We start from the raw sequence: 25,008 nt of genomic DNA, 5'->3' as shown, positions 1-25,008 counted from the left end.
GCAACCAATGTACATGCCCTTGACCGGAATCGAACCTGGGACCTTCCAGTCCGCAGACCGACGCTCTATCCATTGAGCCAAACCGGTTTCGGCTGCATATCAATCTTTTATTAGATAGGATAGAGGCCTGGTGCACAGGTGGGGGCCAGCTGGTTTGCCCTGAAGGGTGTCCTGGATCAGAGTGAGGGTTCCCTTGAGGTGTGGGGCAGCCTGGCAAGGGGCCTGTGGTGGTTTGCAGGCCGGCCATGCCCCCTGGTGACCCAAGGGGAGGCCCTGGTATCTGGGGTTTATTTATCTTCTATAATTGAAACTTTGTAGCCTCGAGCAGAGCCAAGCCTCCTGCTTGCTCCTTGGCCACAGCCATTTTTGTTGGGATTTATTTATCTTCTATAATTGAAACTTTGTAGCCTTGAGTGGAGGCCTGGGCGAGCCAGAATGTGCAGAAAGCTTGGCTCCTTCCATTGCCGGGGAAACCCAAGCCTCCTGCTTGCTCCATGGCCGCAGCCATCTTGGTTGGGTTAATTTGTATACTCGCTCCTGATTGGCTGGTGGGCGTGGCTTGTGGGTGTAGTGGAGTGATGGTTAATTTGCATATTACTCTTTTATTAGATAGAAATATTAGAGGCCTGGTGCATGAATTCGTGCATGGGTGGGGGCCGGCCAGCCTGGCCAGGGGGAGGGGACATGGGCAGTTGGCCGTCCTGCCTGCTGGTCGAACTCCTGGTTGAGGGGACAATTTGCATATTAGCCTTTTATTATATAGGATATACACTGAGTGGCCAGATTATTATGCGTTCAGAGATCATAATAATCTGGCCACTCAGTGTAGTGAAATCAATGCTTAGATGGAAATTTAAAGCATCAATTGTTACTAGAGACACAGGAAGTTCTGAAATCCATTATTTAATTCTCCTCCTTAAGAAACTAGAGAAAGAAGATAAAAATAAATATTAAGTAAACAGAGGAAGGAACTAATAAAGTTTAGAGCAGAAATTAATGAAAAAGAAAATATAGAGAAAAAAAACAATGAAAATTAATCCATTTTATAATAACTTCTTTCCTAGGTACTTATTGAAGAAAAATTAAAACATGCCCACAGAAAGACTTATATTTGCATGCTCAGAGCAGCTTTATTTATAATAGTCAATTGGAATGAACCCAAATGTCTATCATTTGGTGAATGGATTAACAAATGGTGGTATACCCTCATATTAGAATATTACTCAGCTGTATAAAGGAACAAACTATTGATACATACAATAACATAGATGAATCATAAAAGCATTATGCGAAGTGAAAAAATCCATACACAAAATTTCACTTTATATGATTACATGATATGACATTCTAGGAAAAGCAAACTAGTGATATAAAGCAGATCAGTGGTTTCCGGGATCCAGGGATAGGGTTACAACAAGCATGTCAAACTCGTGGCCTGTGGGCCACATGACTTGTTTATTTGGCCTGTGTTAGCCTTTGAGTTTGACATGCTTGGGTCAGGATAGGGGTAGGAGCAAATTTTAAAGGTGATGGAAGTATTCTACCATGATTATGAGGATTGTTACATGACCATGTATATACATTTGTCATAACTCATTGAATTGTTCACATAAAGTCAGTGAATTTTATTGCTCTTAAAGGTTGATTAGAAAAAAGGAATAACTTTGAGCTGTACATGATGTTTTATGTTAGCTTTTAAAAATTTTATTTTACATGCTTATTTAAAAGAAATAAAGACAAGAGTATAAAATGAAAAGTATAATTTCTTCTTCAAATTCCTGATTCTTGGGGCATATTACTAAGAACAGTTTCTCATGCAAATTTCCAGAATTTTTCTATGTTATTTCTATTGTTAGTTATAAATAAACATTTAAAGTTTTTCTTTTTTTTTCCCTTCCCTCCCTCTTTTCCCTCCCTCATTCCTTCCCTCCTTCTTTCCTTCTACATAGGGGACTCATTCTATGACTTAAAAAAAACACAAAAAACCTTAGACATTGAAAATAGGTAGATTTATCTTATTTTTTTTCTTACTGGGTGCATATTCTTCTATTGAATGAATTACTCCAATTCAGCAGTTTTCAATTGGTGTGCCACAAACATTTTAAAACATGCAATACCTGTCCTATCTGGCTTGGCTCAGTGGATAGGGCATCAGCCTGCATACCCAGGGGTCCTGGGTTTGATTCTGGTGAAAAGCACCTGCCTTGGTTACAGGCTCCTCCGCTGATCAGGGCGCCTGCAGGAGGCAACCCATTGATGTTTCTCTCACATTGGTATTTTTCTCTGTCTTTCCCTCTGACTTTCACTCTCTAAAAAAAAAAAAAAAAAAAAAAATCAATGGAAAAATATCCTCGGCTGAGGATTAAAAACAAACAAACAAAAACCCTGCAATACCGGACTATTTAGTCAGGGGCACTGACCTCTTTTCCCTTATATTGTCAAATTTAAAAAATGACAGCAGCCAACACAACAATAGCTGTCTGGTGTGAATGAATCAAAATGATACCTATTTGTTTGTCAGACTGGGAAAAAACATAATATATTTTTTGGTGTGCAGCAGAATTTTAGTAATTACTTTGTGTGCCATGAGATGAAAAAGCTACTTATCTGCTTCCCAGAACCCCTAACTTGTGATGACGACCTAGCTGGTTCTATGTGCACAGCTGCCGAGCGAAATCACCTATTGTTCTTGGGAATCAGTCCTCTTTTCCTTTCAAGATCATATCCCAGTATGTTTTCCATGTAGACCTACCACTTTAGTTCTTACAGAAGTAGAAATACATCCACGTGTCTCTTGGAGTTCATATTTTTAGTCTCTTCTTTTAAATGCTTTTGCTCTCCCCAGTGTTCCTTTCCCCCATGGGTATTTGATCATGTATATGACAAGCTATGTGACTCCTAGTAAGGCCATATGGTTTCCCTGAATGGGAATGGATGGAAGAATTTATTGACTTTGATCATTGCACTATAACAAATACAATTATGGCATGGGAAATTTCCTACTAGAGTTCAAGAGAAAATGGGGCAACCTCCTTCTTTGGATGATTTGTGTGTCTGAATGAATCAGGAGGTTTTCTCTGGATTCCATCCTTTTTCATATGCAATCATGGAGGTGATGTGCCCACATGCATGACTGGTGAAGCATTCTCTCCATCCCGTTGCCAGTCAAATAATCACTCCTTTAAAACAGAGGGAATGATTTAGCAGTCAAAGTGTTGGCTTTGAAACATTTAGACTTGGTGGCATCTTTCAAAGTTTCATCAGGATTGATTTAGTCCTTCATTCTGGGTATATCACAACCACATGGAATCCTAAGCCATACAGAAGAGCCGTCTTTAAAAAACCCTCAAATTTGGGGGCCCCATTTTCTCTGAGATTGTGGAACACACAAAGCATCATTTTCTGAATTGTGGCCTTACCATACAAAGAACCAAAAATTCTGACTTTAGTTATCCCTGGTAAGTTTCAGAATTTTAAGTAGAGAATTCAAACTAAATACTTAGTTCAATTTTTAACTTATACTGTTATATGCCTTTTCATGTAACGTGCTGTTAGCCTTTTGATCATTCCAGAGTTCTCTCTATCAATGAATAGGTCAGTTTGTTTAGGAAATTTACCATTTGAGTGTCGTTTTCTGAAACTCTAGCAAAATTAGACCTCTGTTTAATTGGTGTTCACAAGAATGGGAAAAGAAGACATTAAGGAAGCTTCAAAGCCAGGACACCCAATGAGAATTCCTGCGTCATGCACGGGCGTTGGATGGCCCCTCAGCATCGGCCTGATCTCTTTAAGGGCCGTCACTGTTATTATTGTGACCCATAGCCTTGGTCAAATAATAAAGAATGGAAGAAGTCTCGTGAGCCCACAAAGCAATGTCACATGTAACACAGCGTCTGAGGAAGGCAAGTAGAGGTGGAAGCTAGGGGTCAAAGCAAAGGTCACTGGAATACAAGGAACCGCTTTTGTGTGGGAGGCACAACCTGCTGTGTGATTGCCAAGATCTCTCTGAAGGAGAATCAACCAAATTTGTTCTCACACTGAATGGGATGGAGAAGGTCCCCGTGGGCGTGCGGCCCGTCAGGTGGCTGGGTCACTGTGAGACACAGGAGCCCACTTAGCCCAGACCTGAGCTAAAACCCATTAAAAGAATGAAAACGCAGCACGGCAGCCCTTTTTTGCAGGCTTCCTTTACATGGCAACAGTTCTGTGTCTCTTGGCAGCAGTAACGCTTAAGCCCCTGCTGTCCCAGGAGTCAGGCATGGCACAACGTTGGAGAGCCGTTGGGACAATCATCCTCTGCTCTATCTCCCCCGCCTCCAGGACTCCGGGGCAGTTTCTGATGAGTTTTTCATCTGTGCAACGCTGCTTGTGCTCTTGTTTGGTGAGTCTGTGGCAAAGTCTCCCTGCCTGGGGGAACAAAGGCATTCTGATAAGTGTCTCTTCAGCAGCTGATCTCTATTAAATGATACATGCCTTTTCTTTCTTTTTTTTTTTTCTTCTAACACTCTGCCGATTGACAATGGCACTATGTCCTTCGAGTCTAAGCACCACTGAGGAATAGGATGTGGTGAGTTCTCTTTATAAAGCAGCCAGTAGGTCTTCATAAGGGCTCTTTCTTAACATCAATCACCATCCTGCTGAGTCTTGGGCAGACCATCTTAACTGACCAGAACCCAATCCAATTGTTCGATCTTGGAAGACAGATGCCATTAGATCGGTTTCCCTTCAACACATTGCAGAGTTAAAGATTAAACACACAAGTATTCTGTTATTAAGATATAATAAACCAAATAATTTCAAGGGCTTTTTAATCTTAAAAATTGGATGGAATTTCAAATATCATGATAAAAATATTCTCTGTGCTAATGAGGGTTCAATGCGTGTTTTATGTTCCCTTTACATAACTGACATTGATATACATGAACAGATGGTTAAGCGCCTGTTTAACTGAAAATGAAAACTTGGACAAATTTTCTAGTTACTCTACGGCTCAGTCTTCTCACCTGTAAATTGGGGATAATAACAGCACCTATCTCTCAGAGACATGAAGATTAAATAAAGTAATCCATGCCCAATGACTTCCATGCAGTAAACAATAAATGTTAGTGATAAAGCTTTCCCTAGTACAAGTATGCAGAGATCTCATCATCAGCTAGATACATTTGATTAAAATAACTGTATAAAATTAAAGTTTTAAAAACTACAGAGGGAAAAATCATAGTTTGTGTCCTACTCTTGATGGTGTCACTAGGCTAGATAAAATAAACACTGTCTTGCTGTCTTCTCCTTCCCTTCCTCCCAGGGTTAATGTAGCCAGTGTTTGCTAACTCCTCAGGGAGAATTGGGGAGTGTGTGTGACTGATTTCCCCCCCACACTCCCTTTTTTGAGTCCATGCTCTGTATGTACCTCTCATAGCACTTACTGAATTGTATTGAGATTATCCATTCAGTGGCCTGAATTACTCACCATGACAGAGCTCTTTCAGGACAGAGACTGTGTCTCATATCTTTGTCTCATGAGCATCTTTCTTAGCTCTTGGCACATGGTGCCATGGTAGGTCCTGAATAAACATTTCATGACTAATTGGATGTATTTTTAAGAACTTGCGACCAGCTGACAGCAACGCTTATTAACTACAACCAGAAATTTTTAAAAAACAAAATAAAGCATAAAATGTGTTCATGTTGAGAAAATATTATTACAGTGACAAATATATCGTATTTTAATTATCAAATAATTTAAAAATAGCTTTAAAATTTTGAAACATTTCAAACATATTGAATAGTTCCCAAACTAAAGTAATAGATGCTATATCTGTCACTAAAATTAAACAAATGTAAATGCTTTGCTTTAGCTTTTTGTCTTTATAAAAACATAATGTTAGAGTCCCCTTCCTCCTTCCTCCCCTCCCCCATTACTTCTCTCTCCCTTGTTCTCTAGAAATCACTACTATCATGAAATGTACTTGTATTTTCTCTATTGTAAAAGTATAAAACTATTAGAAGTTTATTTTTTTAAGTCAAAGTAGAGATTTTTCAAATATAAAGTCATTTTTAACTTTTTCTTTTTTGGTGGCATGCTCTTTTCTCTCTGCCCCAAAGACCACGCTAACTGGAACAGGGGAAAATGTTAGAGCACATCTTTGGCCAGAGGGGCTGATTGCAGAGGAGCATAGATTTTAAATTAAATATAACTCTCCCGTGACTTTTGTTTGCTTAATAAAAAAGGGTGATTTAGGATTTGAAACACCTTGCACTAGTTCTTGTCTTAAAAGCACGAATGACATACCTAAGTACTAGGCACTTCATTTTTCACAGTCTGCATCAGTTCTGGAAATAGTCACTAGCCTCTTTGTCAAGGGTGCCTAGTGCTTAGATATTTCTGCCTGAAGGAAAAAAAAATTTGATTTTGTTCATTTTCCTAGCACTATACCTCCGCCTTTCATCTTTCCTTTTACCCTCACTCTGCATATAACTCCAGAATATAGTTCATTTTATATAACTTGTTACTTCCCAGATTCAGGGAAATTTTAAAATTGAGATTTAAATTGCCTATCATGAAATTCATCCTCTTAAGGTGTACAATTCAGTGGTTTGTAGTATATTCAGAAGGTTGTACAACCATCATCACTATCTAATTATACGACATTTTCATTATCCTGAAAAGAAATCCCATAACCATTAGTAGTTATTTCCTACATCTCTTCCTTCCCAGCTCTAACAACCACTAATCTACTTTCTGTCACCAAGGATTTGCCTGTTATGGACATTTTATATAAATGGAGTTATATGATCTGTGGCCTTTTGTGACTGGCTTCTTTAAAGGTTCGTCAATGTTGTAGAATATATCAGTATTTCATTCCTTTTTATGACTGTATAGGTATATCGTATTTGGCTTAACCTTTCATCAGTTGATGGACATTTGTGTTGTTTACACTTTTTGGCTATGATAAATAATGCTCTTATAAACATTCATGTATAAGTTTATGTGTGAACATATGTTTTCAGTTCTCTTGTGTATATATGCCTAGGTCATATGATAACTCTATGTTTAACTTTTTGAGGGACTGCCAAATTGTTTTCTAAAGTAGCTGCACCATTATTCATTCCTACCAGTAGTGTATGAATGTCCAATTTGCCCACATTCTCAACACGCGTTATTATATATCTTTTTTATTATAACCATATAGTGCAAGCATGTCAAACTCACGGCCCATAGGCCACATGCCTCATTTATTTGGCCCATGTTAGCCTTTGAGTTTGACATGCTTGATCTAGTGGTTATAAAGTAGTATCTCATTGTGGTTTTGATTTGCATTTTCTTAATAGCTAAAGATATTGGGCATCTTTTCATGTGCCTATTAGTCATTTATATAAATTCTTTGTAGAAATGTCTATTCAAATCCTTTGCTTATTTATTAATTGGGTTAATTATCTTTTATTGCTGAGTTATAATTTTTTATATATTTTGGAAGCTATATTTCAGATATATGATTTCTAAATATTTTCTCCCATCTTGTGATTTATCTTTTTACTTTTTAATAGTGTTCTTTGATGTAAAAATATTTTAATTTTTATGAAGTCCAGTTTGTCTATTATTTTCTTTGGTTGTTTATGCTTTTGGTGTCATATCTAGGAAATTATTACTGCAAAATCATGAAGATTTAGTCCCATATTTTCTTCAAAGAATTTGATAGTTTTAGCTCTTACATTTAAATCTTTGATTCATTTTTTATAAAGGTTTCTATCAAAGCTTTTTTATTGTTGTTGTTAATCCTCACTCGAGGATATTTTTTTCCATTTTTTTTTTAGAGAGTGGGAGGGAGGGGGATAGACAGAGACAAACATCCATGTGAGAGAGACACATCGATTGGTTGCCTCCCACACGGGCCCCAATCTGGGCTGGGGATCAAATCTGCAACCCAGGTGCCCCTGATCAGAATCAAACCCAGGACCCTTCAGTCTATGGACCAATGCTCTAGCCACTGAGCAAGCCAGCTAGGGCTCAAAGCTTTATATTTATATTTACATAACTTCAAGGTTATTTAAGGGTTGGTTGCAGACAAGGTACAAGGAACTCCCATGTAATCGTTAACCAAATTCACTGATTTTTAAACATTTTATCTCATTTGTTTATTATTCTCTATCTCTTCCCCTCTCTCTCTCTCTCTCTCTCTCTCTCTCTCTCTCTCTCTCTCTCTCTTTCTCTCTCTCTCTCACACACACAGACATTATTGATTATTTTTTGACCATTACTTAGTAACTTTGAGGCCTCATGCCCTTTTACCCCTAAATCCTTTCACATGTGTTGGTCTTTGATCCACTTTGAATTAATTTTTATGTATGGTGTGAGATAGGGTCAAACTTCATTTTTTGAATGTGGATATCCAGTTTTCCCAGCACCATTTGTTGAAAAGCCTATTGTTTCTCCCATTGAACAATCTGGCACCCTTGTCAAAATCAATTGATCATAAATGTATAGGTTTATTTCTGGACTCTCTAATTCTGTTCCATTGATCTGAATATCTATCCGATGCCAGTTCCACACTGTCTTCATTACTCTAACTTTATGGCGAGTACTGTAACTTTGAAATTGGGAAATGGAAGTTCTCTAACTTATTATACTTTTTCAAGATTGTTTTGACTATTATGAGTTTCTTGAATTTTCATATGAATTCTGGGATTAGCCTGTTAGTTTCTGCAAAAAAGGCAACTAGGATCTAAAGAATGTGTTGAATCTATAGATTAATTTGACGAGTATTGTTATCTTAACAATATTAAACCTTCCAATCCATGAACATGTGATGTATTTCCATTTACATAGCTATTCTTTAATTTTTTCAATAATGTTTGTATTTTTCAATGTGTAGGTCTTGTACTTCTTTTGTTAAATTTATTCCTAAGTATTTTACTCTTTCCAATACCTTTGTAAATGAGATGATTTTCTTAATTTTATTTTTGGATTGGTTATTATAAGTGTATAGAAATACAATCCTATATAATAAAAGGCTAATATGCAAGTGAACCGAACAGCAGAACGACTGGTTGCTATGATGCACACTGACCACTAGGGGGCAGACGCTCAATGCAGGAGCTGCCCCCTGGTGGTCAGTGCACTCCCACAGGGGGAGCGCCACTCAGCCAGAAGCCCTGATCCAGGCTCACGGCTAGTGAGCGCAGCGGCAGTGGCGGGACCCTCTCCAGCCTCTGCGACAGTTGGACATCTCCCTAAGGCTTCTGGACTGCGAGAGGGCACAGGCGCAGCTGAGGGCGCCCCTCTCCCCCAAGTACGTGAATTTCGTGCACCAGGCCTCTAGTTATTTTATATTGATCTTGTATCCTGCAACCTTGTTGAACTCTGATGAAGCAGTACTTTTTGAAGTAGCATTAACTTTGATTTTCTTTCCCAGTGTGACTGTGAATCCTTTTCTTAAAATTCACTTTATTTGTTTCCAGTAGTCCATGATTTCTATTAAAATTTGTAATTATTTAGATCTCAAATACCTTTCCCTACCCTTCTCTCTGTTTATTTTTATAATCACTTAAATACAGTTATTGGTTTGGTATAGCTGACAGTGTGTCTTTTCCTATTCTGTAATTTAAATGTCCTCTTTCTTTAGAGGTGTGGATTTAAACTACAGTAAGTCACACATTTCATGCATGGCCCATAATTGTATTTATTTTTTCCAATTATATTTTTTATGCTCTGCTTATTTTTATTCTTAAGCACATAATCCAGAATTGGGATTTTCAAAGTTCACCAGTGTCTTTCTATTCCCTTGCTTTTATGAACTCACAATTTTTGCCCAAGTAACTTATTTGACATTCTATCATTATACCTCCAGGGTTCATTTGTAAGAGCCTTAGTGGACAAAAAAGCCCAGTAAACTTAGGACTTGTTGGGGAATTTGGCTGAGATTAAAGATAGATTAATAAAGGATTACCCTTCATTTGTCCAACAAATATTAAAAGGATTCCTACTATGTTGCCAGGGATCATTCAACAATGAACAAAACTGACAAGGTTTCTGGTATATAAAGTTTATGTTCTAGTTAAAGGGGAAAGGTAATAAAGAAGTAAGCAAATAAATTTGTCTGTCTTTTAAGTTCTAAGAAGAAAAATAAAGCGGTTCAAGGGGAGAATATTTAAACAGAATATATGATTAGGGAAGGCTTTTCTGATAAGAAGTCATTGATCTGAAACCTGAATAAAGTGAAAAGTGAGCTCGATGGATACCTTGAGATGAAAAAGCAAGCCTTTGAGGTAGGAGTGTGCTAGGTGGAGTCAAGGAGCAACAGGGAGGCCAGTTGGCTAGAGATGGAAGAGGTGAACCAGCAGGTGAAAGCAGAGGTAAGAGGCCAGGCACTCGCTTGCTTTTTTCTCGATTCCTTTATTCTACTCGGGATTTAATTTTTTAAATACCCCAGATTTTACAAAGTGCAGCAGTAGAATAAAAAACTGGAGTTTCTTTTCATACAAACTTAGTTATTTGGATTTTTTTATATTTCAAATTATTGATACATTCACAGAGTAATTTTAATCTCGACATCCGAGTGCAAAAGGTTAAGGCCTCGCAGCCCATGGCAAGAACTCCCAGTTTTCTTATGAGTTTGGTGGGAACCTTGGAGGTTTTGAACAGAGCAGTGACAAGATCCAACTTAGGCTTTAAAAGGATCAGTCTGGCTTTTGTGTGGAAAACACAATATAGGGAGACAGGAGTACTAGCAGAGAGACAAATCAGGCAACTATTTAATATTCCAGGCAAGAGGTGGTGCTGTTTAGGACCATGGCGGTAGCAGAGTCCTAGAGAAGGACAAGGAAGTACTGAATATTGTTAGTTTGGATTACTGAGAGGGAAATGGAGGTGCACAACAGCTAAGTCACTTTTCTTCTTTCATTTTTCATTATGTATATAATTTAAAGATTTATGCTAAGATGAACACTTGACTATTCATCACCCAGGTTAAGAAATAAAAATATTCCTAGTACTGTAAACACCTTTGTGATCCCCGCACTAATACATTTTTTTCTGCCTCCCGAACTAACCATTAATCCTGCATAGCTTTGAACATTCTCTTATTTTTCTTTATACATATACCAGTGATATCCCAACACAATACATTGCTTCGTTTTGGAAAACTCTGTATAAGCACAAACCTAGCTAGAGAAAGGTAATACTGCCACAGTGTGATAGAAGCTTCTAGAAGATAATGAACAGAAGTGTATGGTCACAATTCAGCTTCAGCTTCCCCGAAAGTTTATAAGACCCCTCACCTGGAGAAGTTTTGGGGCAAAATCATGAGTGAATCTTGGGAAACTTTGGGCTGACATACTGGAGTTGGGCCAGCAAGTGGACTGTGCTGTGGACTGGGTCTAGATGTCTAGCAGAAAAATGATATGGGAATGAGTTGCTCTTTAAGTTTTGCTCTAAGCTGAACGCTGCTATAACCTTCTAGGCTTACCTCCAACTCTCAGAAGTAGGTCAAAGCAGAACCCTTCTGTGGGGTGAACTGAATGTTCTCAGCTGATTTAGGCTTCAAGGCATGGAGTGGAGAGCAGTAATTTACTCAGCAGGTAGTCAAGACAGGCCAAGTACACATAAAAGTCTGGGTTGACTCACCTATGCATTCTCAACTCATAATAAAAGAGAGATGATTGCAAAGTCCTCATCATGGGCCTGTACTTGAGTCACATTGTCCAAATCTAATTGCTTTCTCCTTCCAGGATAGCTATTATCTTGAGATCTCCCTTTGCCATCCTTCTTGAGAGTTCCTTAGATTCTATCCTGTTCCCTGCATCCTGTGCTTTTTGAGTTTTTTAGCTTAACCCTACCATTGTCATTATTCTCTTATATAGTCAATAATCATTTAGGTTAACCAACATATCATTTTTATGCTCTTTTTTTTATTCCTTCCTGTATCTTTTCATCTGGAATCAATTCCTTTTGCCTTCAGAATTCCTTTGAAGAATGTCTGTGGGTGGTAAACTCCTCTTATTATTTTAAAAACGTCCTTATCTTACCTTTATTCTGCATTGAGAATCAGCAGCAATATTTTATTTCTAAAGTTTCTTGTGAACCTTTATTAACCTCCACCTGACTTTCTTTCTTTCAGTGTTATTTGTTTGGACCTATTTGGCCCTGCATGACTGGTTCTTTTGTGCCACATTTAGCCATCTGGCTCCACTGAAATGGAGCATCTTTTCATCATTCCCATCCTCATTCTCCCTTCTTCACTGGTTTGCCCTGTCCCATATGGAGGGTTTACCTCCTGCTCTTCTAGAATTTCTTGTCCTTCTCTTCCTCTTGCCTTTGACCTCACTTCACATTTTCCTTTTGCTTTGCCCCTTTAGGTCAGCCTGGGCAGTTTCTTGGCTAGGCTCTTGATTCCCTCCTTGATTATTACCCAAGTTCTCTTTTAGTTATGATGCATCTAGCCACTCTGTATAAACCTCTTTCCAAGTTAGACTTGGATCCTGGAAGCTCTGACTTCAGTACAATTTTTATGAGTATAACTTTGGTGGGTTGATTCAGAAAATTTAGATTCTGGTGATGATGTCTTTAATAGAAAAAGGGACAGAAAGAATCTTGAGGTGGATTTATCAAGGTAGAAATTGAAACACTACTTAGAACCAACCAAATGAAACTTCCAATGTATACATATAAAAACTTACTTAAATAGATACAAATTTTATCTGAAATATTTAGGCTAGTTTCCTGTATTAGGGGTTTAGGGCAATGTTTTATGATTTTTGTCTCACTAAAAAGAAATAAAACAATTATTCTTAGAATAATTAGATATGATTATGCCTTGCAAATTCATTGAATATTGGAACTAGAAGGTGAGTTGGGAAAGGGAAAGAAGTATCATCAAATAATTTTCAAATTATTACAAATGAAATAACATTTAGTTTAAAACATATTTTTCAGAATACTGTACAACAATCTATCTTATATTAGATTTATTTGACAGATTGAATACTTTTAAATGAAAACCAACTATTTTTTCAGAAAAGCACGCTACCAAGTAAGTAACATTTATAACAGGTTGTAAAAAAAAAAGTTGCAACTCGATTTGTGGCTCTGATGTCTGTGTGTTTGAAGGAATTGTTTTATTGGCCTGGATCTCACTTTCCACAACTATCAAATGGGGAGACTAATTGCTGCAAAGTATTATAAGAACTTCAAATGAAAGATAACTATTGAAGTGCAAAGAACTACCAGAAATTTTACTACATTCATGTTCATCTGCTTTCGACATTTTTGCTCTTTTTCCAGTCTCATAGAGGAAGTGCCATTTGCATATTTCATTCTGTTGTGATGAATTATAAGAAGGGATGTGGAAGCCAGCTCTGAATTTCCTTTTCTTTTGGTGTGTGTAAACCAGTCTTTAATGTTATTCCCTGTTGTTTTTGTGGTTTCCTTTCCTCTACGTCAACTGCATTCGTGTGAAGAGCTTTCTCCAAGATTAAACACTTGCCTCATTGGCAGCATTTCTGAACTTTATCTGCCAAACTCCTCACATACAGATGACATAAGGCCAGTTTTCTTTTTTCCCCCAACCATAAGCCTGATGATGTCCTGGTGTCTCATCACTATCAGGACCTTGACAGAGAAATCAGGCAACTGTTGTAATGCAGTAATGAGTATGGAGAAAAAATTGTGATGTAGGGAGGGGGATGAAAGAGTACTGAAGGGGGAAGTTCTTTCTATTAGTATTAAAGAGAAATCCTTTTTATCCAAGAGTTTGATTCAACAGGAAAATAGTGTCAGTGATGATCAGAGATGCAAAAGTTAAGCAAACTGAGGATGGTGGATGTGTCTGGGGTGTTCCTCTGGACCAGAAGGCTGCTCTACTTCTGGAAACTGGAGAGGGTCTGTGAATTTGTGAGGTTAGTGCTGCAGCTGGGAGGCTAAGTCTGTGGGCTCAGTGGTATGTGCAGAATGCGTTTGATCAGTTTCCCCACTTGGGCTCGAAGAAGGGGACATAAAAAGAACATGATCAAAATAAGCTGAAAGTATGAGTTGAGTTCTGGTTAATAAATCTTAGCTTGAATTTAAATTCTAGAGAATTTCCCTGTTGAAATGTTTTGCTAAAGAATAAGTTAGATTTCTTTTTTGTTTGAAATTTTCAGTATATGAAAAGCACACAGAATATTTTAGTGCCACTGTGCGCATTTGCAAGTCTCCTGTTATTCTCCTCCTCGCCACATCTCCAGGAATCTGACACCAGCTCTGCCATTTGGGAAATATAATATGGAAATAAGCATGATGACGGTCTTAATGACCTTATTGTATCCTTGACAACTTAGAGATGTTAGTCAAAAATGGCTTTGAGAAAGCAAGGGTTGGAAACCTCGCTTTTTCTTTTGAAAAAACTTTGGTAGGAGCCTATTTATAAAGTTTATTGCTTTTATCAGCCCCTTCCCTCATGGGTTCAAGGACTTCACGGGTGTTTTCCCTCACAACATACCCATGCAGTTACACAGCCTAATGTCAAGAGTATCCTTGGGCTGTAGATCTTTATTCCATGGGTGGATCACTAGCTCAGAGTCACCTGGGATATTGGAAGAGAGGCTGGGACCAAGCCATAGCCTTGATCTCAAGTCCTGTGCAAATAACTGTCAGCTGCTCTCCTAAATTTTGTGGGCAGCGGATGCAAGGTATTCTTGTTGGAAAGAAACAAGAGGGTAATAATATGACCAGGTTCTTTTATTTGTGCAGAGAGTGCTCAAGTGGAGAGGTTATTCCATTGGGCTCTGGAAAGTTGAATTCTTGAATTAATTCTGTTACCAGCTGTGCTGGTGCTGGGTGAGTCACTTAGTTGTTCTGTGGCTCAGTTTACTCATTCAAAAATGGGCTTGGCGATGCTTGACCTGAATAGCCGAACACAGCTATATTAAAGGAGATGATGTAAACAATGAAGTGTTACATCAGCACCTAGTATTTGGCATTGGCACCAACTTAAACGAGGGCAATGTAACAAATTATCTCTACAAAGCAAATTTGCATTTAATAGACTCTCAGTAAGGTTTGTCAAATAAACAGGGAATTGTAGAATGTGGGAGCAGGGAAGATCTTGGTAATCACGGGAAAACAAGGCCCAGAGTAGTTAAGTAACCTAGCCAACTTTTATAACTTGTTCATGGCAGGATCCCGTGTCAAGTTCCCATGTCCCTCACTCATATTCTGTTGCTCTTTCTGATGTACCTTGTTGCCTCACATAGTCACCACTGGTAGCTTATATCCTAGATAAAAATTAAACAACACTAAATTCTAGCTACAGGTAATATTTTTCAAAGGTTGTACAGTTACCTCCATGAGCTATTTAAACTTTCCAAACCTGTTTTTTTTTTCTATAGCTCTGTTCTCAGAGAAATAATTTACTGTAGATTAATTATTATTTCCATTTTTAAAAGTTGTGAAAGGTTATTAGAACTCCCCAACATTTACTCATGTTGATTTCTAAGAATATTTTCCTATAATTGTAAACATACAATTACAGGAGTGGTTGGGAGGATAAAGATTATTTCAAACTCCTTCCCCCCTAATTAAAAATAACTAAGGGCACAAAATTCCATTCAACAATATAATATTTATTATGTAAAAATATCAATGTAACATTACAAGATATTAGCAGGAAAAGGACATGTAAGTCTTATACATGTAATGAATTTTTGTTTATTGGAGTCAGAACTATACAATATTTAATTTTTAATGTTTTCTGAACTAAACAGAGAGGAATTAAGAAAAAGTTTTATACCCATTTTTGGCCAAACCAGATTCAAATTATAATGGAAATATTCAGGAATATCCGTTTCCATTAGGTTTCATCTAAATTTAGAAGAGTTGCATACAGTTTAAACCCATCACTGATAAAAATTCATCTTGTTAAACATCCTTTAGCTCAATCATATGCCAGTTTTGATTCTCAATTGTGAGGTGATTTTAAACACAATAATAATTGCTCCTTCATCCTATTCAAACTACACTCAAGAGATTGTTTTTTTTTTCTTGATTACTTAATGTTATATCACACTGGCAACTTAGGAAAATGAGCCACATGAAGAGGAAGAAAGCATTTACTTTAATTGAAGAGGTACACAACATAAAAATTAATATCTTGTTCACTTAAGTACACTTAGATTTCTTTTGTTACTGACTTGAAATAATTAAAAAATTAAACTTTTAAGAAATTTGTTGAGAGAGACTAATTCAAATCAGGAAAAAAAAGCTAGAAATATTGGAATTTCTTTGTTTAAAGTTATGGGGGGAACATACAATAAGGCACTTGTAAGTATTGCTCCTTGGGTGGTTCTGACTCAAATCATGCCATGAGTTCAGGCAGGACAACTCCCTTTTGGTATAGCAAGAAAAAAAGGAAAAATAAGCCAGTGTTCACAAAGGCACTTCAAAAATGAAGATCATATCATAGTGACATTTATTTAAAAGTTTATATATTCTAAGAGCCTTTACAAACAAGTTGGATCTATCAGTGTTTTGTCTGTGCTGTTACAGAAACCACAGCTTGAGAGCTCAGAGAGCAACACATGGGTTTCCAAGGCCCTGTTCTGCCAAGGGAGCACTTCTTCCTCTTTACAGTGGTTTTCCTTTTTATCTGGAAAACCGTGGCTGGGCCACCACCAGTCAGCAGCTGTGGCACAGGGTGTCTAGAAGGCCCGTATCTGCTATCACCCAACTCTGACAGAGGCACTTGGAATCTTTAGGAATGTAGAAGCAATGGTGAGGGTAAATATTAGCAACATCTTTGAGACATTTCCATAATTTTCTTGGATAGCTGATAAAACCCGATTCCAGAGAGAACAGACAGAAACTAGCTGTAAAATGGGAGGAGATAATGTTCTGGGCTAAACACAGTCCTAAGGACTCCAATTCCAGATAGAGGGTTTTATGTGCCACTTAGGAGCTCCTTCGTATCCTTTTGAAAAATGAATTCATACTCAATATTTGAGGCACTTGTTCCTTGAGTCAATTCAAGTCAGCCTTGCATTCTTTCAATTTTCTGTGTTGGGTAGCTCTCCAATCTTTATTTGAGTTTCAGGACAGTGATGGAACTGGATTGATTATGACATACAGAGCTTGAATCAGATAGGAAGTCAGAATAAGTGTTGCCAAGAGTCAGATGTGTAATGCATGCTTGTAGTTGACCCAAGATCCCATCACGTACATGTTTGCATTTGGAAGAGTAAGCAGGAAACGGTGATATGAGAAAGGGAGGCAAATTTAGAGAAAAGAGTAAGCACTGAAATTGCTTCTGGGAGTGAGGAGCACCAACTGATAGCAGAAGTTGTTATATCTTCTTAAGTTGCTCCAGTTAGGATTCCATAGCAGGCCCTAGCTGGTTTGGCTCAGTGGATTAGAACGCTGGCCTACAGACAAAAGGGTCCCAGGTTCGATTCCGGTCAAGGGTACTTACCCTGGTTGCAGGCTCCTGCCCGGCCCCAAGTCTGGTCAGGGCTCATGCAGGAGGCAACCAACCGATGTGTTTCTCTCACATCAATGTTTCTCTCTGTCTTTCCCTCTCCTACTCTCTCTAAAAATCAATGGAAAAAATATCCTCGGGTGAGGATTAACACGCACACAAGAAAGATTCCATAGCAGAAGATGCTGGAGGAGCTAGAAACCAGATCACCAAGGTTTTCTTGTTGTTTATCTTGGTTCTGATGACCTCTAAAAGGTATGTAATTAGCATTACAAACCTCTGTGACATGGAATATTTCCTCCATGTTTATGGAAGAGATGTGCCATACTTTGGGTTCCCCAGATACAGACTCTTGACACTCTTGAGATTTGTGTGCAGCAGATGGTGTTGGGAAGCACTCTTGGCAACACTTTTGAGGGGCAAGGAAAGCAGGATTCAGAGAGAGAAGACTCTGAATTATAATGCTTTTGCAGTAAAAACCTTGGCTATTCCTATTGAGAGTTCTGGAGCTGGAGTAGTCTGTGAGAGTTCTCCCAAATTGGAGTGAGAATGTCGTTCTTAATAAAAATCATCAGGAGGTTCATAAAGGAAAGATCTTATTTCTATTGTGCAGATAAACAGGCTCAGGCCCTGGCTGGGTAGCTCAGTTGGTTAGAGCATTGTCTGGATATGCCAAAGTTGCAGGTTTGATCCCTGGTCAGGGCACACAACAAGAAGCAGTCAATAAATGCATAAATAAGTGGAACAACAAATCAATCCCATTCCTCCTCCCTCCCTCCCACTCTCTCTCTCAAATGAAAAAAAGGAAAGAAAAAAAGAAACAGGCCCAGAGTGGTAAAGCAAGTGCCCAAAGCCACATAGCTGTTAAGTGGAATAGCTGGGGGCTGTTTCTGCCATGGCCTGACTCAAGACCCACGGTCACAGCCAGATAATACATCACCCCTGGCAGAACGCTGCAGAATATGTACTCCCACTGAACAATGACCTAATAAGCAAAATAAATGTCCCTCTGAGGTCCTTTAAAATGATCGATGTGAATATCGTTTGATTTTGTATAATACAGATTATAGCATATATTTTATGAAAACTTTTTTTTTTATTGATAAACTTTTCAACTTTCTTTGGCACCAAAAGCTTCCCTTTTTACTTATAGCTTAATGGTAACCTCAAATATGACTCTTCTTGAGTCTCATCTTTTCTTAAAAATAGACCAGAGAAAACCATCTCGATGTAGTAAATACTCTCCCTTGAATTAATGTACATCAAAATAATAAACGTCGTAGAACTTTTGTAGTTTAAAGTCTTCCACCTACTATACACAGGAGCTCTGTGGGTTTGCGTTATCGTAGCCAGAGCATAAATGTGAATTCCATGGTTCTGAGAGGTAATGAGATTGGCCCAAGGTTACTCAGCCCGTGCCAGTGATACAGGCTTCCCACACACTGTCCGGGATCCCTATTGCCGGTGTGCTCCCAATATGCTGCTTCACCCCAAGGAAAATCCCACCATGGCTTTGGAACTAGGAAGTAGTGTGTTGTACCATATGGTTCAATGGAGGAAGCAGGGCCCGTGTGTTTTCAGTGTGCGAGGAGCAGCCAAAGCCACTGCAAAGAGGGATTGGAACTCTGGTCTCCCATGAGCTCCTGAGAAAATAGTTGCTCTGGAAAGGGATTAAGAGTTTCAATAGAACTCATTGTCTGTTTTCTTTGGATGAACTCTGTTATTAGTTAATGTGATCTGGGCTGAGTATCATATTAGAACCAGTAACAGAAAATATTGATCCTGCAACCAGTGAGAAGCATAAAGTAGGCATGAGATTATCTCAATGCTTCCATAAATGGTAACTTTTATTCTAGTTATTTGAAGCTTTCTTGATTGTTATTATTTGAAAGGGATCCAGCTAAAACAGTATTTGCTTGGATTCTTGGGCAGAACTATTTCACTTCTAGTGGAAGAAAATATACTACATGAAAGGATTATGTCTATTTTTCTTAACTTGCCTTTCCTTGTTGGTCCCTTAGCCAAAATGAGGTCCTGGAAAATATTCTCCACATGCTCAACTGTGGAGAAAATGTGGTGTGTGTGTGTGTGTGTGTGTGTGTGTGTGTGTGTGTGTGTGTGTGAGAGAGAGAGAGAGAGAGAGAGAGAGAGAGAGAGAGAGAGAGAGAAAGTGAATTAACTGCATCTGAATGTGTTATAAAAGTAAGTATGATTTGGGCTGCTTAGTAAGTGTTATTTTAGTGATGTGTGTATCACATGGCGAGTGTTAGAAGATGAATCCTTGGAGACAGCGGTCAAGGCTGGGATATCTCTATGACAGGATTCAGGCTCCATCTTAGAGAGGCTGTCTCCCACAGTGCTGATTTCTAAGGCACACTGAGCAGTCTAGCCTCTGATTGGGCTAGGGAAGTGCCACATTTGTTGGGGATAATGACCAAAGATGTGTTTCTGCCAGTAATTAAGATGGGCATTACTAGAACAGACTGACAGCATGGGAAAGGTGGCTGGCAATTCCCAAGTTCTACATGGTGACGAGGTTACAACTAAAGCAGTTTTTGGTTGAGATGGAAATATCTATGGTTGTGCACAAAAAATTTACTAGGTATTGTCAGGACCTGAGAGCACTGATTTTAAGAAATAACTCAGGAAAGAGAATACTAATATTAGCAGTATTATCATTTGACAAATTTAATCATTTAAGAGATAATTATTAGGTCCTGGGGTTTGAGGGCCACAGAAAATTTTCAGGGCTGAATCAAATAATTGTTGTAAGTTGTAGTACTAAAAACTTTTAAAAATGTTCATAAACTTGATTTAGTACCTGCTTCTGGGAATTTATCCTAAATAAATAATTAAAAATATGTGCATATAACTGCAAGAATTGCCTTCAAAACTTCTTATTTATTAAAAGTTAAAATAAAGAAAGTATTGAAAATCAGGAATTTGCTAGCTTATTGTAAATCCATATAATAGAATCACATTTAGTCATTAACCTGCTGGAATGGATACATGTGTATTATCTATAATAATAAAAGCATAATATGCTAATTAGATCAGACGTCCTTCCTGTCATCCTTTTGGATGACCTTCCGGAAGAAGCCGGGGCTGCTAGTGAAACCCAGGTCCCAGGAGCCTGCTGGTGGTCGGAGGGAAGCCCGGGTATCTGGTGCCTGCCAGCAGCCAGAGGGAAGCCCGGGTCCTGGGTGCTAGTGGCCAGAGGGAAGCCGGTGCCAGCAGCCAGGGGAAGGAAGGCCTACTCTTGCATGAATTTCATGCATTGGGCTTCTAGTTTATATATAAATGTAAGTTATATATTACTTTGAAATATTTCAAACCCACAGAAAATTTGAAAGAATGATGGAATGAATATCTGTTAATAGCTTGTCATACCTGCTCTTTCTCTCCCTCTCTCTATATATGTATATGCACAGTCTTCTCTTTTGCTAACCCTTCTGAAAATAGACTACCAATATCATGACATTTCACCTCCTAATACTTCATTCAGCATGCCTTTCCCAAGAGTAAGAGTATTCTCTTTTCAGCACCATTACTACACCTAAGAAATTTGTCATTATTCAGTAACATCATTCATAAACATACTTAAATTGCCCTAAAAAATTTCTTATCATTTTTTTTCTGATCCAAATTCCAATGAAGTTTCATTCATGGCATTGCCACTATATATCTTTAGTTCCCCTCAATCTAGAACACTGTTACCTGTCTTTCCATGGCACCGAATTCTTTGAAAAGTTCCAGACTAACCTTCTTACAGAATGCCCCACATTATGGTTATATGTTTTTCTTCATGATTAGATTCATGTTAAACATTTCAGGCAATAGCACCCTATAAGTGATGTGTGTATTTCCAACTACATTGTATCAGGAGGTACATAATATCAGGCAATTGCATTATTGGCAAAGCCAAGCGTCACTGGTAAGTGCTTTTATTTATTACTAGAGGCCCGTTGCATGAAGATTCGGGCAAGAGTAGGCCTTCCTTCCCCTGGCTTCGCTCCCAGCCACCTGAGAGCCTTTGCAAGTCTTCGCTCCCGGCCGGAGCGCTGCTCCTGTAGCTCCCTCCGCCCTTCGCCCTCTGCCCTCCCCCTCATAGCAGGCGTCCCACCCCACCCAGCTGCTCCACGCCTGCATATGCAAATTAACCCACCATCTTTGTTGGGTTAATTTGCATACTCACTCCTGATTGGTTGATGGGCCTTTGAGGTATGGTCAATTTGCATGTTTCTCTTTTATTAGTGTAGATTATCATTTAAAAATATTTTTATTGATTTCAGAGAGGAAGGGAGAGGGAGAGAGAGATAGAAACATTGATTGCCTGTCTCATGCATGCCCCACACTGGGAATCGAGCCCACAGCCTGGGCATATGCTCTGATGGGGAATCAAACTGTTCATAGGTCGAACCACACTGAGCCACACTGGCAGGGCATAAGTGCTTTTATTTTAAAGTCACATTTCCTTTTTTGAAATGAAAGTGGGCTGGTATTTTGAGGTATAGATATATGTTTATCAATATGGACAGGTGTTCATGCTCTAGTAACGATAAATAGAAAATTATGAAATGAAAGAATCTCAATTTTGTTAAAAAGGTTACACACACACACACACACACACACACACACACACACTCATATACACACAGGAAGGTCTAGAAGAATTCATAACCCAAAGCATTTACAGTGGTTATGTCAAGGTTGACTAGAGATAATTGTTATTTTTCCCTTTTTTTCTTAATTTTAAAAATAACTACAGATACTGTCAATGATTTTTAGAGTGAATAAGATGGGTTAAATGCAACTGATGTTTTATAGTCTACTTTAAATGGTGGAACCTAGTATGTTTGTTCTCCTTTTACCTCTCCATATTTTGGTAACAGTACTGTTAAATCTGTTGACTGCACAGTTGGAGCTACTTTTATTATTATACCAGATCCTACTGGGTATGTTTCCCTAGGAAAGAATAGTTAAATTAATTCAAGGACATAATTCTCATACTTCTCTCCAGAATTTCAACACGCATATTTTAATAACTACAGTGTACTTTAATGAGTACAATACTAGTATACTTTCTTTTATAATTTAAAATAAAGTCATCACAGAATTTAAAGGACTTGTTTATTGTTTTTTTCTCCAGGATAATGTAAAACTGCCATGATTCTGGTATTTATGCATTTTGCCCCCAGAGGTATATATATATATTGTTATGGCTAAAGGTCACTCACCCTCTTGGCTGAGGTCCTCTGGCTATTTCAGTAAAGGAAGTAACTTTATTTAGCCTAGTCACAGGGATCTGGTGAGTCAAGGAGAGGGGAACCTAGGCTTATTTGTCTGCTGACCCATATGTGTATGCCAGGAGGTAGGGCCACCAAAGACCAGAGGCTTAGGGCTCTGGGGCAAGGCTCTGGAAACTGTCTGGGCTAAATGACAGAGTTGAAGACGGCCAGATCACAGCCTCCTGCCGCCTTTGTTATGGATACGAAGCCTGTTGTTGCTGGAAGCAAAGGCTGACACTGGTGTTCTATGGAAGCTGACCAGGCAAGAGGCAATGATGTTGGGTTCTCTCCTTGGGGAAATCTTCATTTCATCCCTGGGAAGGCAGACAAGCTGGTGCAAAAGGAAACCCACACCTAGTAACTGATACACAGCAGTGACGTCTTGCTGGGAGATCTGCAGAGCAGGGCTAAATGGAATTCTGCATTCCATTAACTGTAAGCAGGATGTGAGGGATTAAAGGAGAGTTGGAGTAGGCAGCAAGCACAAGGCTAAAAATTATCTACTAGAGTCACTGATATTTTCCCCTGCAAAACAAGAACTGCACCCTTCGTGTATATTTGCAAAACAAAATCCTCTGGAGTAATATTTCTGGGGAATATAATGAGTTTGGCTCTAGGCAATACTGGTGAATGGGTGGTGTGATGTTTTTAGGACACTACTTCTATTTCACTGTCCATCTTCACCAACCTGGCACCCCATTTTTCCTACTGCTATATTCCTTTCTGTGGAAGAGTCTGTTCTCTGTTTTATAGCTTTAAATTCAAGGCACAAGTACACGATAAACATTGGTAGAACTAAAAAGAACCCTAGACTAAATGTCCCAAGACCTGGGCTCAAGTTTCAACTTCATTACATACTCTTAACTTTTCTGAGCCTCAGTTTTATCATCTGTAAGTAGGAATCATAATCCAATATTTAACATAGGTCTTAGTATATAGTAAGAGAAGGGAAGGGGATGGGAACTCATACTTGCTGGGTATCTCCTATGAACCAGAACCCATGCTGGATAACATATAGCAGGGGTCTTAGCTGGAGTCCAGGTTATAGTCACCACACCATTTGGAGTCTACAGTTTCCAGGCATGTTTGGTGACCTAGCAAAATGAAACTTCCCACTGAGGGAACTGAGGGGCATCCTGGGAGAGAACATACCCTGAGGGAAGAAAAGTTCAACCGACGACTTGGTTATAAAACACATTATTAGCAGGGAAGAATTTCTAAGTAAAGCGTGCTATTTGTCACTTATATGGATTTCCCAGCCCAGCTTCTCAAGGATTTATAGCTGAAGTATATGAATAAGTGTAACTATATGTGAAAAAAAGAGAAGAGTCTTTTAAAATAGTTTGTAATTGAGGCACAAAAAGCACTGCTTTCAAACTTTGTGGAAAAGTGTGTGACATTAACGGAGGAAGTGTGGCGTTCTCTCTGTGGTAGTTTATATTCAAGATGGCCACCATTGATCGCTTCCCTTTCTGTATGTCATTATCCTGTCAGGAGATGGAATCTGCTTCTCCCATCTCCTTGAAGCTGGACTAGCCTTCCTGACTGTTTGATTAAGGTACCATCTAAGAATCACATCTCAAGAGCATCATTCATGAAAAGTCCAAGCTGCATGGAGAGGCCCTGAGGCAGCATGTGGAGGGAGCCCAAGAAGTATTGAGGTACCAGACACTTAAGTGAAGAATCATCATAGAAGTTTCAAGTCCCAGCTATCCCACAACAATGCCATGGAGATAAGAGATGAACAACCCAGCCAAGCTCTTCCCGCAAAACTTTGAGGAAAATACGATGGTTTATTTACATCACTAAGTGGCTTTAAAAGAAAGGGAAGACTGTGTGTGTGTGTGTGTGTGTGTGTGTGTGTGTGTGTGTGTTTTGGAAAACAAGTTTGAAAGCTATTTTTTGCAAAGCAATACACGTTTTAAAGTGATTTCTGTGCAAAAATACAGAAAAACTATGGGTAGGAGTGAGGGGTGGTTAAACTGAGCACTAATGGTAAAGAAAAGTGAACTGTTGCGTAGCCAGCTATAAACATTTTAACCATGACCTTCTGGTCATGCTTGGCTTCTATGGGAAGAAATTTCAAATTAAGACATGGGACAGATGGTATTTTGAAAGGCTTATGGATAAGCTTTCATGGATTCTCTTCGAGTTCAAATTGGGAAGACTTTGAAAGAAGCGTTGAGAGCTCCTTCAAGTCCCAGAATTGGCCCTGGCATTCGAAATCATATTGGAATGGGGTTATATTGATATGGGTTCAATATATGGATGCAAAGGGG

This window comes from Cnephaeus nilssonii (genome assembly GCF_951640355.1).
Source record: "Cnephaeus nilssonii genome assembly, chromosome: 9".
Taxonomy (NCBI): Eukaryota; Metazoa; Chordata; class Mammalia; order Chiroptera; family Vespertilionidae; genus Cnephaeus; species Cnephaeus nilssonii.
The sequence above is the reverse complement of the archived record's forward strand: the minus strand, read 5'-3'. Positions refer to the sequence as shown.